Consider the following 14867-nt stretch of genomic DNA (forward strand, 5'->3'; position numbering starts at 1 on the left):
TTGGGCCTTTCCTGCATTGGTGCAGCACCCTCTTCTCCCCCCTTCCCCTCCCCCCTCTCCCCTCCCTCCCTTCCCACCTCCCTCCCCCTCCCCTCCCCTCCCCCTCCTCCTCTTCCCCACTCCATCCCCTTCAACCCTCCCTCCTCCCCCTCTCTCCCTACCCCCTCCTTCTCCCACCCTCCCTCCCTCCCTAGGAGATAGATTTAAACTTTAAAATGTGAATAACAAAAAATATAACACCAATTTCAATGAAACTTCTTCCATTAGCACCAAACCGAAGACGGTGAGTAAGGTGGGCCTAAAATTGTCGTGCTATCATGTACCATTTTGGGTGTAGTTCAGGAACAAACAAACGAGAGTTTTAATATATAGATAGTTGTTTTTCAAAGCTTTTAAAACGTTATTCTGTGTAAAGCAACATTGACAAATTGGTATTTTGTGAAATGGAGAGGTAGAAACTCTACCTGTCCAGACTTTGTTCATATTTTTTTCAATTTGAATAAACCTTTCAGCATTGGGAAGAAGAGAGCCATGGAAATTTTACAACACATGAGACTATTCAACTCATCAGATACACAGGGGGGGGGTTCATCAGATACACGGGTATGCAAACCTCCAGGTCATTATTCTTCATGTACCCATCCAACTGCATCTGCTTTCATCACTCTGATAATTGAATTCTGACCATCACAACCTTCAAGCTAAAAAATATTTTCCTTCTCTAACCCTTTTACCGATTTTTATGAAGCTATAACCTCTGGTTTTTAACCCCTCTTCTATACAAAATGGGCCTTTCCCATTGTTTTGATCTAGCTTCAAATAATTATATGCACCAGCAGTAATTTACCTCTCTTCTAAAGAAAACTAGCTTATCCAGTCTTTCTGCATTGCTAAAATGCTAACTTCCTGCCAACATCCTTCTAAATCTATTCTGCACCCTCATCTATGCAATCCACCCTCCTGCCTGACGCTGAACAGAACTCTGCACAATAATCAATATATGGTCTAATGCAGAAACACAGTGACGACAGATTCAGTATTCTGAAGCAGAAGATAAACAAACTGCTGGAGGAACTCAATCGGTCAGGCAGCAACTGGCGAGGTAAAGGGATAGTCTGTTTTGAGTTGAGACCCTGCATCAACCCTGACTGTGTAATGAACCAGAAAACAGACCGCTGGAAGAACTGAGCAAGTCAGGAAGCATTGGTAGAGGGAAATGGAGAGCCAAAGTGTTTTCATCTTAACTTTGGGGGTAATTGTTATTGGTTTATGGACAGTTCTCGGGAATAGAACCCGAACAATCTGGGGGCTGCATGTATTGTCAAGACAGCTGTGGAAGTCTGTAAGCTGGTAAAGGAAGTTTGTGGCATGAGTGCATGAGTGTAATGCAAGTGTATGGGTGCAAAAAAGCAGCTGTTGATATACTGGAGAAAAACTTGAGGGAGGATGCCTCAGACAGGATTGAAACGAAGATCGCTCCTCCAATTACTCCTGGTATAGTTCTCTATAAACTGCTTGGAGTTACTGCTTACACAACTGACTTTGATATTCCCTCTTGCTGGGCAAGATTCCTCCTCCCTTCTGTTCCTTTTGATGGAGTTAAATCTGAAATAGAGAACTTATATTGATGACAAAAAGGTTTATCACTTCCATATTGCAACAGCATGTTTCTGAGAATGTTCATCAACTTGATAACAATCTGTTCAAATATATTGCAATGTGGAATTTATTATCAGAAAGATAAAGTAAGACCTACCGTCCCTGACAACCACTTTAATTAGTGATTAGTAAAAGCACTAATTAAATTGTATTCAATAATAATTTTTAAAGATTTGCATGCATCTTTATCAGATGCATTTCAAAATCAATTATTTTTATAGATTTAGATCACTTTTAGCAGCAAATATCATTAAAATGAATTTTAGTGTGGAGACAAATCAATGATATGATTTTGCTTGTTGTCCAGTTGTGTGATACATCTGAGTAATCAGCAGGGAGTTGAAGTACTGATCTTTGCATTATAGTAAACGAAGAAGACATAAACCATCAATTATATCACATTCAGTGATTTTAGTTTAGAGATACAGCAGGGAAACAGGCCCTTTCGGCCCACCGCGCCGACCAGCGATCCCCGCACATTAACACAATCCTAAACCCACTAGGAACAATGTTTACATTTACCAAGCCAATTAACCTACAAACCTGTACGTCTTTGGAGTGTGGGAGGAAACCGAAGATCTCGGAGAAAACCCACGCAGGTCACGGGGAGAACGTACAAACTCGGTACAGACAACACCGGTAGAGGAAGGGTCTCGACCCGAAACGTCACCCATTCCTTCTCTCCTGAGATGCTGCCTGACCTGCTGAGTTACTCCAGAATTTTGTGAATAAATACCTTCGATTTGTACCAGCATCTGCAGTTATTTTCTTACACTAACAAGTGCTCTGCAATGATTTGTTATATTTTGTTGAACAGAAACAAAAGCGCTAAAAATAACATTGGAGGTATTGGAGGATTTATTTTTCCCCCGGTTCCCGTTGCTTAGCTGTTTTCCCTTTTAGTTTTTTTCTTGGTCAACACATTTTTCTAAATAAAAAGCAGGAAAGCAATTTCCTGGCAACACTCATTGACAACCACAAGTAGTGTGATTCAGCTTCCCAATTTTTACGGCCCTTCTCGAGAAAAGTGACTCAACATTCTCGCTTGCAGTGAGATAGGATTTCTGGCTGTGCACAATTGAGTTCTACATCCTGCTACCCTACCTGTCCAATTATGGACACATTTACAACTGAATAGAAAATGTATCAATGATATGTTATCAGAAGACAAAATTAATTATTTTACTGCTGTTGAATGAAATATATATTTTTAGGGGAAAACCATGACAATGCATAATCATAAAATCAAATACATTTGCAGCACAGTTTGGCATTTGGCTCATTGTGTTCCTGCTAGAGTACTACAGGTAGAATTGGGGAAATTTGATGATTGAACTCCAGCTTTACTTGAATTATTGAAAATATCTGAGATTGTCATTGTCACTCATCCCACATACTGTTTGAGATTGATAACCATAGCTTGATTGCTCATTTCCTGTCAGTCCTGTATTTCTTAAGTATGCTGTTATTATACATGGAAATACTGAGATTGCAATGATATTTTAATAAACATTTTAAGATATCACTGAACAAGTGTTCTCCAGGTACTTCAGATCTTGAGATTGCCCTCTGAGTGCTATTATTAGCAAAGGCAAAATAGATCCCAGTGAAATGTAAAAACTGTTTTCAAAAATAGTGATTCTTCATAAGTTTGATCATTATGAAAAATTAATGTTGCAGAAGGAGGACTTTTGGCACATGATGTCCAAGCTGGTTGAAAACTCTGCCACCTCCAGTGCTTTGTCTTTGGCTCTGCAGGTCATGTCTCTTCATGTGCCATTTCGAGTGTTTACTTCGTGTGAGTAGAGTTTTTAAGCACTAAGTTCCAGACCACTACTACACCTAGGGTGAGATTTTCTTCTCCATTTCTCCTCTCACATCCTTTGACCAACTACTATAAATCCACGTTTCTGGTTTTAACCCCTCTCTTAGAGGTTAAAGACCCTTGCTTTTTCCTCTTGTCTGAGGCCTTCATACACCAGTTAAACGTCATGTTAGTCTCCTCTAGTTCAATGAAAACACCAGTGCATCCACCCTTACTTCTTTGCCAAGATTATATTACTTCGAACAACTTCATATTTCCTCTCGGTATCTTCTCAAGTTCAATCATGTTTTCCCCAAACATGGTGACCAGCTCTGTACACAGTGTTCAAGTTGAGTTGCAAGCAGTGTTGTTTATTAATCTGCAATAACTTGCTCTGATATCTTTCCTGCCTCAAGGCACAGATACACAAATCAACCATAACCCTTTGCTTTCTACTACCCAGCCAACGTTGGAATCAATTTACCATTTTCTCATGGATTGCACGAGCTTTCACTCTTTTAACTAGATTACCACATGGGACATTGTCAAAAGCCTTGCTAAAATCTGCATAGACCACATCAAAGGCACTGCCTTCACTGACTATTTCAATTACTATCTGGAAAAATGCAGCTTTCCCTGATTTGACTTTGCCCTAACAAATCCATGCTGACTTCCGTTAATCAGTGCCTTTCTAAAGAAATTTATACTTTACTTCAGAATAGATTCTAGTTGAATCTAATAATTTGTTTACCCCTAAAGCCACCTTGTCTATAATTACACAGTTCAACTCTTGCTCCCTTCTTAAACATTAACGGTCCTCCAATTCTCTGGCACCATTCCTACAGTCAGATTGGCGTGAAACATATTTGTCAAAAGCTCTACAAATTCTCCCATTGGCTTTTTTTAACAGCCTGGTTTTTAATGATTTTCAAAAATGCTAAAGCATTAGATATTCCTCTTTTGCCATGTTTATTCCATTATCACCCAATATTTCATTCGTTAATTAATTAATAGACATATATACAAGCCTACCCAGGATTTGCAGTAACAGCTGCAAAGTATTTGTTAAGAGCCTTACGTATATCCATTGCCAAGAACACCAGCTAATCTGTGGACAAGAACAGTGGGTCCTGGGCCCTGCTGAGGTACAACTTGTTTGGTCTGCAGAGTCATGGAGTCATGGCACTTTCCATCGCCCGGTGGGGGCTCAGGACTTTCATCGGCCTGCTCGGCTCGGCCCTGGGACTTTCCATCGCCCGGTGGGGGCTTCAAAAAGTTGGGAGCCTCGATCACCTCGTGGCACCACGGGAGAAGAATGAGGAGGAGATAAGACTTTTCTTTGCCTTCCATCACAGTGAGGGTGTGCCTAGAGCAATCACTGTGATGGCTGTTTGTGTAAAAAATTGTATCTGTGTGTCCTGTGCTTTTTGTTGTCTACTGCCGGACCCTGACGTGAGAGGACGCTGGCGCTGTTTATTCGCCGCTTCTCCGTTAGGATAGTTTGTCTGTTTGTTTTTATGTTATGATTGTTCTTGTAAAGCGCTTTGAGCTCCCGATAAGGCGCTATATAAAATAAATGCTTATTATTATGCTTATTATAGAGCTACACAGCCTGGAAACAGGCCAACCATAGAAACATAGAAAATAGGTGCAGGAGGAGGCCATTCGGCCCTTCGAGCCAGCACCGCCATTCATTGTGATCATGGCTGATCGTCCCCAATCAATAATCCATGCCTGCCTTCCCCCCCTATCCCTTGATTCCACTAGCCCCTAGAGCTCTATCTAACTCTCTCTTAAATCCATCCAGTGATTTGGTTTCCACTGCCCTCTGTGGCAGAGAATTCCACAAATTCACAACTCTCTGGGTGAAAACTTTTTTTTTTACCTCAGTTTTAAATGGTCTCCCCATTATTCTAAGACTGTGGCCCCTGGTTCTAGACTCACCCAACATTGGGAACATTTTTCCTGCATCTAGCTTGTCCAGTCCTTTTATAATTTTATATGTTTCTATAAGATCCCCTCATCCTTCTAAACTCCAGTGAATACAAGCCTAGTCTTTTCAATCTTTCCTCATATGTCAGTCCCGCCATCCCAGGGATCAATCTCGTGAACCTACGCTGCACTGCCTCAATTACAAGGATGTCCTTCCTCAAATTAGGAGACCAAAACTGTACACAATACTCCAGATGCGGTCTTACCAGGGCCCTATACAACTGCAGAAGGACAACCAAGTTGGCACACAAAGCTGGAGTAACTCAGCGGGACAGGCAGCATCTCTGGAGAGAAGGAATGGGTGACGTTTCGGTCGAGACCCTTCTTCGGACCAAGTTGGCATGCTGGGCTAGTCCCATTGGCTTGCCAACTTGGTCTGAAGAAGGGTCTCAACCTGAAACGTCACCCATTCCTTCTCTCCAGAGATGCTGCCTGTCCCGCTGAGTTACTGCTGCTTGCATTTGGCTCATTAGTCCTGCCAATCCAAATATCTGTCCAAATATCTTTTAAAACACATAATTGTAACTGCTTCTATAACTCAGGCTTTTATAATCTGAATAAAAAAGTCCACGTCTATTTAACCTCTCGCTCTCAGCCCTCAAAACGAAGTAACATGCGGGAGAATTTCTTCTTCTAATTTCTTCTTCACCCTTTCCATCTTCCTCTTCATTGTACAGCTGAACCATCAACAGCACCATGTATTCAAGAGAGAGTTAGATAGGGCTCTTAGGGCTAACGGAATCAAGGGATGTGGGGAGAAAGCAGGAACAGGGTACTGATTGTGGATGATCAGCCATGATCATATTGAATGGCGGTGCTGGCTCAAAGGACTAAATGGCCTCCTCCTGCACCTGTGTTCAATGTTTCTAAGTTTCTATGGTGTTAGCTCTGGTTGCACTTCCAATGGGAAATATCTTCCCTTTGTACCAAATACTGATTCGAGAACAAGGTGATACCAAAGGTGTCCTAAACCACCTGCTTGTTCCTTTTTACTCAACCAGTTGACACCCAATCCCGCTCTGCCTGCACTCCCTTGAGCCTCGGGTTAACAACACTTGAGTTGTGGGGTGCTCGAAGTCACTTATTTGTCAGTCAAACTGTGTTGCTGCTCCACAGAGAAGGGGCAGTGGATTATTATAGGGAGCAGTAGGTGAAGGCCTCTTTGCAGGTTTTGTTATTGTTGATCACTCAAGGGAAACTGGGAAATATTTACAGTTCTGTACACAGGCAGATTAGCTGAACTTTGATATCTCACTTCTCTGGTATAATTTAAAAAATCTTGCTTTTGTTTATACACTCCCTCCATTTCCTCATGCAATTCCACCTCATGATCATCTACAGCCCATCACTGCAACTTGTCCACTCCATTCCAGTCCATAGTCCCACACCTCTCACTTTATATGTGCTTAAATATTCCCTCCCAAAAAGGCCCCATTCCCTACCAAAGGCTCCATTCCCCACTTCAAACCTCCTTGTTCAATTACACCTTCAGCCGGTTTAACTGTTTTTTTCAAAATTATTTCTTTTTGTTAATTTCTTCCCCTAGATGTGGTACACCACCTGGTTAATTGAGCACACAGTTGTTTATTTCAAGTATGCCAGCTTGTGAATTGTCTGAAGAAGGGTCTCGACCCGAAACGTCACCCATTCCTTCTCTCCTGAGATGCTGCCTGACCTGCTGAGTTACTCCAGAATTTTGTGAATAAATACCAGTTTGTGAATTGATCAGTTAACCCAACAATTAGTGATCTTTACATTTATAGGAACAAACAAAGTAGCAAAAGAATGTTGGAAATCTGAAATATAAACAGTACACCAACCAACACTGGACCGATATGGGAACCAATTTGGTGAAGCATACATTGGCCGGCCTGCTGAAGTAGGTAAAACATTTGTTCAGTGTCTTCTAACTTTGAAATCTTTCACACAAATTCTTGCTCTGATGACAGGCCAATGTTCAGGTGTTACTGGTTTTTGTGTATTGCCTCCTTTTCCATGATTTCAGTTTGAGTTGCTGTTATTGTGATCTGCCTATCATAAAATACAAGAGTGTGCTGATCCATGGAAAGAACTTCATTGTAAACTGAGCAGCTTTTGAAGGAACAAGAGAGGGAAAAAGGTCAAACATCAATCTCATCTCACAAAAGTGTGCTTTACGTTAGCAAAGTGCAAGGGAGACCTGGTGATTATCACCAAAAAACCTTCACTTTGGACCACGGAGCTGTACAACTGAAAAAGATTACACAGCAGTTGAATACTGTCTCGTGGAAGAGGTAGTGGGGTTGGGCTGGAAAGTTTCATGTGACAAAGCCTGTAACATATGAAAGATCCATTTGCTGTTAAAGCCTTTTAACTTGACAAAGTAATTTAATGATTTTTGCTTTTCAGAAATTGATTACAAGAAACAGAAATCTCTTGCCCCTTTACTGTGGACTCCCACACAGCTGAGCTAAGAGTTTCTTTGCAACCAATGTACTTGAAGTCTGTCTATCGTTTTACTTTTTCTCTCGCTTCTCTTTTTGAGTTGCTCGGTTCTATATTTAAGATGTTTAAGCTCTTGTGTACAACCGTTGCTGTGGTGCACATTGGTCTCAACTTGTGATGGTCATGCTGCTGGCAAGCCACATGTGTACCCAGCATTTTAAAAAAGATCTTGGCAGACATCAGCCAGAGTTGCTTCAAGCATTAAAGGAGACACACAGTGCGTGTCCAATCCACATCTAATACCTTTCCCTGTTCATATCACCTCTCAACCATGAAGTAAACGGTTAATTATTACAACAGCACTTTAAACTTTGAGGGAAGAATGCATGCAATATGCTACACTAGCCAGTTGCTTTGACATTTCCCTCCAGGCTATGCGAGACCAACCAACTAACAGTGAGTATAAGAAAATAACTGCAGATGCTGGTACAAATCGATTTATTCACAAAATGCTGGAGTAACTCAGCAGGTCAGGCAGCATCTCGGGAGAGAAGGAATGGGTGACGTTTCGGGTCGAGACCCTTCTTCAGACTGATTCAGATTCAGATTCAGATTCAGTGAGGCTGCGTGTTGTGGGGAGAATGGCTAATCTTCGCCTGTCACAAAGTCTCCTCTTTACCTACTTCAGAGGACGCTGGAGGAATGTCTTCCATTTAAATTGATCGAGTAGCTGCAACAACAGAGCATAGGCTTACAGGGAAAAGCAGTGTGCTTGCTTGATCCCAACCCGAGATGCAGTCTGCCATTTCCATCCAGAGATGCTGCCTGACCCATTGAGCTTCTCCAGCAGTTTGTTTTTTGCATCACTTTAAATATCCGCTTTTTACCTGATCCTCCACTTGTGAAGAATGCACTGACGTCATTAACTTTACTCTTAACTTCCATGCTGTCCTCAAACTCACGGACTATCCCTGACACCTCTCCATTTTCTCAATCTGTCTCCTTCACAGGGGACAGACTATCAACTGACATCTACTACACACCCACTGACTCTCTCAGCTACCTTGACTATACCTCCTCCCTCCGTGCCTCTTGTAAGGTGGCCATCCTTAACTCTCAATTTCTCAATCTCTGCTGCATCTGCTGGCAAGATGAGGAGGACATCCGTGATGTCTTCTTTCTTCAGTAAATGTGGTTTGCCACCCCTGCTGTTGTGGATGGAGCTCTCATCAGTGGCTCATAGAAACATAGAAAATAGGTGCAGGAGGAGGCCATTCGGTCCTTCGAGCCAGCACCGCCATTCATTGTGATCATGGCTGATCATCCACAATCAATAACCTGTGCCTGCCTTCTCCCCTTGATTCCAGTAGCCTTAGAGCACTATCTAACTCTCTTTTAAATTCATCCAGTGAATTGATCTCCACTGCCTTCTGTGACAGAGAATTCCACAAATTTACAACTCTCTGGGTGAAAAAGTTTCTTCTCACCTCAGTTTTAAATGGCCTCCTCTTTATTCTTAGACTGTGGCCCCTGGTTCTGGACTCCCCCAACATTGGGAACATTTTTCCTGCATCTAGCTTGTCTAGCTAGTCCTTTTATAATTTTATACGTCTCTATAAGATCCCCTCCCATCCTTCTAAACCAGTAAATACAAGCCCAGTCTTTCCAATCTTTCCTCATATGACAGTTCCTCCATTCCAGGGATTAACCTCGTGAACCTATGCTGCACTGCCTCAATAGCAAGGACGTCCTTACTCAAATTAGGAGACCAAAACTGCACACAATACTCCAGATGTGGTCTCACCAGGGCCCTAGACAACTGCAGAAGGACTGCTTTGCACCTATACTCAAATCCTCTTGTTATGAAGGCCAACATGCCATTAGCTTTCTTTACTGCCTGCTGTACCTGCACGCTTACTTTCAGTGACTGGTGTACAAGGACACCAAGGTATCTTTGCACTTCCCCTTTACCTAATCTGACACCATTGAGATAAAAATCTGCCTCCTTATTTTTGCCGCCAAAGTGGATAACCTCACATTTATCTACATTATACTGCATCAGCCATGCATCTGCCCACTCACTCAACCTGTCCAAGTGACCCTGCAACCTCCTAACATCCTCTTCGCAGTTCACACTGTGTGAATGGGCTCCTCTGTGTCCTGCAGTTCTGCTGAATCTCCTGCTCCCCCTGGACGGAAGAACACCAGCCTTCACATCCACCATGTCATTCTCAGACATTTCTGCCATCTTGAACGTGATCCCACCACCAATCACATCTTCCCACCTCCTTCCCTTTCCACTTTCCGTGGAGACTCCCTCCACAAACCCTTGGTTCACTCACCCCCTCCCACCCAATCCGCCTCCTCCCCAGATACTTTCCCTTGCAACAGCAGGAGGCATTATACCTGCCCCTACACCTCCTCTCTTACACCCATCCATTTAGCCCAACCGCCCTTTCAGGTTAGACAGAGGTTCATGCACCTCATCGACTGTATTGGGTGCTCCTTATGTTGGCGAGAGTACAGACTAGGTGACCGTTTTGCCGAATACTTGCATTCAGTGTGCCAAGGCCTGCTGGATCTCTTGGCAAACATTTTAAATCCTCTTCCCTTTCCCATACCGACCTTGCTGCCCTTGGCTTCCTTCATTGCAAGATTGAGGCCACATGCAAACTGGAGGAACAGTACCTCATATTCCACTTGGGAAGCTTACATACCCAATGATGTGGACATTGGATTCTCCATTTTCCAGTAATGCTCCCCTCCACTCCATTTCTCCCACCACCCCCAATCACTCTACTCTTTTCTCCTCCTCCGTACACTCATGTCCTATCCGCGTCCCCCATCTGCCTTTATCTGCCTTTTCTCCTGCTTCATTGCTGTCCACCTATATCCCTCCCTCTGGCTTTCACTCTCCTCTTCTCTGCTTATCTGACACATTTTTTTTGTCTCCTTTTCACCTCTAGCATTTGCCACTTACTCCACCCATCTGCCCATTAAAATCGCCCTCATCAGTATCCACCTATCACTATCACTTGCCAGGCTTTCCCCCCCCAGCCCTGCCTCTCTTTGCAAGCTTTCTCCTCACTGTTCCTATCGGTCTGAAGAATGGCCCCGACCCGAAACGTCATCTCTCCATTCCCTCTACAGATGCTGCCTGACTTGCTGATTTCCTCCAGCACTTTGTGCTTTGCTCCATTATCTACCTCACTGGTGTACATGAACAGGCCATCCTCGAGTAAAATGACAAGGATCTTCCACAAACTAACACCTGGATGGTCAGATGTCAGTATCCCCTTTAAGTCCGAGGTGCACATTATCAGTGTGGGCAGAATTCACTCTTCTTTGATTGTGCCTGGGTCCAAATCCTGCAACTGCCTTGCCAATGGCATTACAAGAATTCTCAAAACTCTTGCTGATGCAGAGTTCTGCATTACATGCACAGGAAGTTCAGCTAAAATACAACCACAAATAAAAACTTTGTAAAAAGCAGATGTAATGTAAAACCTGAATCTAAAACCTAATGTGAAGTTTGAAGAAGGGTCTCGACCCAAAACATCACCCATTCCTTCTTTCCAGAGATGCTGCCTGTCCCGCTGAATTACTCCAGCATTTTGTGTCTATCTTTAATGTAAAATCCTACTCCACAATTCGTCACTGTGTCACACAATTTACTGTACATCTAGTGTGGGCATTGATCTGGGCTCTGGGTCCAGGAGTGGGACTGACAATGGACACGGTGCTGGTTGTCCGGCTTCAGAAATGGGGCTGAAGGTGAGTTGAGCACAAATGTTTCGGTCCAGGGCACCAGGCCTCTTGGCCCAGGGCACCAGGCCTCTTGGCTCAGGGCACCAGGCCTCTTGGCCCAGGGCACCAGGCCTCTTGGCCCAGGGCACCAGGCCACCAGGCCTCTTGGCCCAAGGCACCAGGCATCTTGGCCCAGGGCACCAGGCATCTTGGCCCAGGGCACCAGGCATCTTGGTCCAGGGCACCAGGCCTCTTGGCCCAGGGCACCAGGCCTCTTGGCCCAAGGCACCGGGCCTCTTGGCCCAAGGCACCGGGCCTCTTGGCCCAGGGCACCAGGCCTCTTGGCCCAGGGCACCAGGCCTCTTGGCCCAGGGCACCAGGCCTCTTGGCCCAGGGCACCAGGCATCTTGGCCCAGGGCACCAGGCATCTTGGCCCAGGACTGGAGCTGATGGTGAGTTGGGTGCCAGGCCTTCAAGATGTATTTGTGGCAGAATATACAGTGACTACACTCTCTTTCTTTATTGTGCCTCAACATTGAAAAAATAACTAAAAGTGTACGAATGCAGATATTATAGCTGAGATTGCACAATAGAAAGTGTAAACCACCTTGACCTGCTCTTTATTCTTTAGCGTTAAGCCCAATCAGCCTCTATTGGTGGACTGGTTTCAACATGCATTAATGAATCAATCGATTTGCTGATCACTTAGTTAAACAAGTAGCATCAGATTAGTACTTAGGCACTCCTCCTCCTTCTGAAATTAGCTCAGGTACAAGTGGAAACACAAAATCTAAAATCATAGTGATAAATCAACCTGGGAGTGAGAAACAAATATAAATGTAACTGGAGGCAGAGAGCTCATATATAATTTTATTTTAGTAGATGCAACGTTCTGGAGGAAGAATATGTCACTCGTGGTAGGTAAACCTCTTTGTAGGCATCTGAATAAGTTTCCTTTTTGAAATGTCCCAGTTTGAACCATGTAATTGGTTTCATGTTGGATCTTAAGGTCATTCCAGGAATCCAGCTGAATAACATATTGTGTGTTGTGATCATCCCCTAGTGGGCAATATGATATTGCAGAAAATATATGAAACTTGGATAAATAGTTTACAATATTTTTTAAAAGAACAGTAATATCCAACTGAAAAAGGAATAGTTTAGTTATGAAAATTCTGTGAATACATCCTTTAGACTACAAGGGCAACACAGCAGCACAGATGTAGAGTTGCTGCCTTACAGTGCCATAGACCCGGGTTCGAACCTGACTTTTTTTTTACTATGGGTGCTGTCTGTGCGGAGTTTGTGACCGCATAGGTTTTCTCTGGGTGTTCTGGTTTCGTTCCATACTCCAAAGACGTACAGGTTTGTAGGTTAATTGACTTTGGTAAAGAAAATGGTAAAATTGTCCCAAGTTGTAGGATAGTGCTGGCGATCGTTGAGTGGCGTGGACTCGGTAGGCCGAGGGATCTGTTTCTGCACACTATCTCTAAAGTCTAATATCTATTTAGTGTGTATTAAGAATAATGTACAATGGTGTACTCAAAATGGTATTCAAAAGCATTTTAATTAATATACTGTGAACAACACCTGAAAGTATAACAGAAAATCACAGAATTACTTCGTAAGCTCATTATCACTTCAAACGTGAAGGAGGTAGGATTAATATTTTAGGTCGGTAATTATATATCCTTCATAGTGAGCATATGTTACAAAGTACAGTCAGGTGCTAATGAGGGCAGAGTGTTGATCTGCCCATCCATCTCATGATCATGGAGAATTTGTGGGGATGACTACTGATATCAGGAGGGCAGGAATCATAGCTGCTTGGTCGACCAAGTGTTTTTGTGGCAAGTCTGTCATCATGATTTAGTTTAGTTTAGCGATACAGCACAGAAACAGATCCTTCGGCACACCGAGTCCGCGTCGACCAGCAATCCCCGCATGCATACACTATCCTACACACACTCGGGACAATTTACAATTATACCAAGCCAATTAACCTACAAACCTGTGCAGGAGGAAACCGGAGCACGCGCGGAAACCCATGCAGGTCACGGGGAGAACGTACAAATTCCGTACAGACGAGCAACTGTAGTCTGAATCCAACCCTGGTCTCTGGTGCTGTAAGGCAGCAGTTCCATTGCTGCACCACCCTGTTTGATCTTCAAATAGCATTTTTTCTCATTGGCAAAAAATTATGCTTGCACATTAAGTGTGATGATGAGTTTGATTCTTCAGTATTGATTAATGGAAGTAGTTCATCATTTCCAGGGGCTTATCCGACTAGTGGGCTGGTAAAGGATCTTTGTTTTGTGTATGTCTCGTATGCATCAGTGAACAAGTCAGTTTTGGCTTGGGGTTTGGCCTCCGAGTGTACACAAATGTAGGCCTCATCTGCACAGATGTTCAGTTGACATTGGAGCTGGAGTGAAGGCATCGTAGAGTCATAAAGTCATCGAGTTGTACAGCACAAAAATGGGCTGTTCAGTCCACCACATCTGTGTGACCTCTTTGCCTGTCTACACCAATCTCATTTGCCTTCATTACTTTTGTATCCTTTGCTTACTTTACTGTTTTCTTGAATGTTTTTAAAGCATAATAATTACATCTGATTCCACCACCTTCTCTGGCAACAGGTTCCAGATATTAAACACTCTCTGCATGGAAAAGCATGTCTCTGATCTTTTGAAACTCCTCCCTTTCACCTTAAACTATGCCCTCTTGTTTTTGATAGCCCTGCCATGGGGAAAAAAGATTTTGACTATCTGTTTCACCATAATCTTACACACTTCTATTATGCCACCCCTCAGCCTCTACAAGCCTCCACAAGCCCAACCTTTACAATCTCTCCCCATCCAATCTAGGCAACATCCTGCTGAATCTTCTCTGCATTCCCTCCAGTACAGTCACATCCTTCTGTGGAGGTCAGAACCATACATAATATACAAAGCACAGCTTGACTAATCTTTTGTAACTTGCAACATAATGTCCCAACTCTTATATTCTCTGTTCCAATCTAACTATGGACTTGGACCCAAACATCTCTCTATCACGACAACGATATTGATTGCATGAAATGAATTGCAGCAGCTTTTGTCAATGTGACATCATTAAAAGAAAAGTTAAGCTTGTATCTTGCCGCTGTGTTCATTAAGGTAAAGAATATTGCTCCTGAGCGGAACTGTTATCTGTTCCTCTCACTATCGGCATAAAAAAACATTCGATGTTAAGTTGAGCT

Source organism: Rhinoraja longicauda, chromosome 6 (assembly GCF_053455715.1).
Source record: "Rhinoraja longicauda isolate Sanriku21f chromosome 6, sRhiLon1.1, whole genome shotgun sequence".
NCBI classification, from domain to species: domain Eukaryota; kingdom Metazoa; phylum Chordata; class Chondrichthyes; order Rajiformes; family Arhynchobatidae; genus Rhinoraja; species Rhinoraja longicauda.